Source organism: Aplysia californica, unplaced genomic scaffold (genome assembly GCF_000002075.1).
Source record: "Aplysia californica isolate F4 #8 unplaced genomic scaffold, AplCal3.0 scaffold00873, whole genome shotgun sequence".
In the NCBI taxonomy this organism is placed as follows: Eukaryota; Metazoa; Mollusca; class Gastropoda; order Aplysiida; family Aplysiidae; genus Aplysia; species Aplysia californica.
The window spans coordinates 267,867-269,445 of NW_004798143.1; positions in this window are offsets into that span (position 1 = coordinate 267,867).

Genomic DNA, 1,579 nt, shown 5'->3' on the forward strand with positions numbered 1-1,579 from the left:
ATATATATTTTTTTTTTTTAGGGGTGGAAGCATAAAACTAAAAAGAGAACAAACATCTGAGTTCTTTGACCCAAGGAGGCAGGAGACAGATGGGTCTAACTGTATACAGGTATATTTATTGAAAGAGAGAGAGAGAGAAAAGAGGGGGCTCAGTTTACTCAGAATAACAGGTGTGTCCACCTGTCAATTTAGACTTAGAGGTGTAGAGTTTGATTCCCTCCAGCACTGGTTGTTTTTTGTTTTTTCCACCATGTTTGCTACAGATCTAAGGGTAGTAGGTAGGATCGAGCACCTAGTCTCCGCCAGATAAAATCGACAAATTTAGGAGGTCCCAGGTTTAAATTCCCTCGGTGGTTCTGAAAAATTGAAAGAAAAAAATAGGTCTTTCGCACTGTCTTCTGGGCCAAATTTAAGAGTAATTCCCGCCCAAAACTAAATCACTCTTGCCTGTATTTAAGAGTTAAGCGTACTTTTAAAATCGTGGCTGCTTGTCAGGCGAAGGATGTTTCTACGTTCTATAAGTATGACTATGAAGACAAAGTGGTCTTGTTCGTAAACATTGACTGTAGGCGTACTAAGATAAGATATTATAGTCACAGTCAGTAACTGCCTGAGCTCTAACATAACAGGGGTACAAGAAGAAAAAGAAGAAGAGATAGAGAGAGAGAGAGAAAGAGAGAGAGAGAGAAAAAAAAGAGAGAGAGAGAGATAGATAGATAGAAAGGGAGAGAGAGGGGTGTAGTAAGCTCACCAAGTGAGCAGGACCTATTTGTGATTATTCACTACTGTCAGTCTCTAATGACCGCCAACTAGGTTAATACGTTTTCAATTTTGAATCATTACTGTCCATGCAGACCCACAGATACATTATAATATTAATATTGCAAACTGGTCCGCTCCTCTGCCCACCAAAGTCTATTGTGTAACGTTTACGCTCTTCGTAATACATGTGTTGCACAAAACAAAAACAAAAAAACACGACCGGCGTCTATGGTGTCATGTTGCGGGGTTGAAAATGTTGCTATCGAACACAGGAGACCTGAGTTCGATTTCCTAGTGGGGAGAAAATAAAAGTTGTTTCGAGTATCTCATTCTTTATGCTGGAATGTTGTCTCCCTCTCAGTCCGGATTGTCCTTGACATTTTAATAAATTAAATGATCTAAATCGTGTTGATGGGGCGGCATTAACACCTACATTAAAATAAAAAAGAAAAGACACGAGATTGATTCTCGGAAGAGTGGAGAAGAGAGTGTTTTTTTATTTCCGTTGTCTCGGTCTGGTTAATGCGATGCTGTGTTATAATTATATTGAGTGTGGGTTAGCTCTGGCAGTGACAGGCAGGATCGAAGCAGCATGCCTTCTAAATGATCAAAATTGTGTCTATTTAGAGGTGTAAAATCCTTACTGAATTACCTACTGTCGAGCAGTATTGCAACAACAATATATTATTGCCGATGTGTCAACTCTGCTGTCACAGCAGAGAGAAAAAATGAAGAAGAAGAAAGAGAGAGAGAGGGAGGGAGGGAGAGAAAGAGGGAGGGGAGGAGAGAGAGGGAGAGAGAGAGAGAGAGAGGGAGA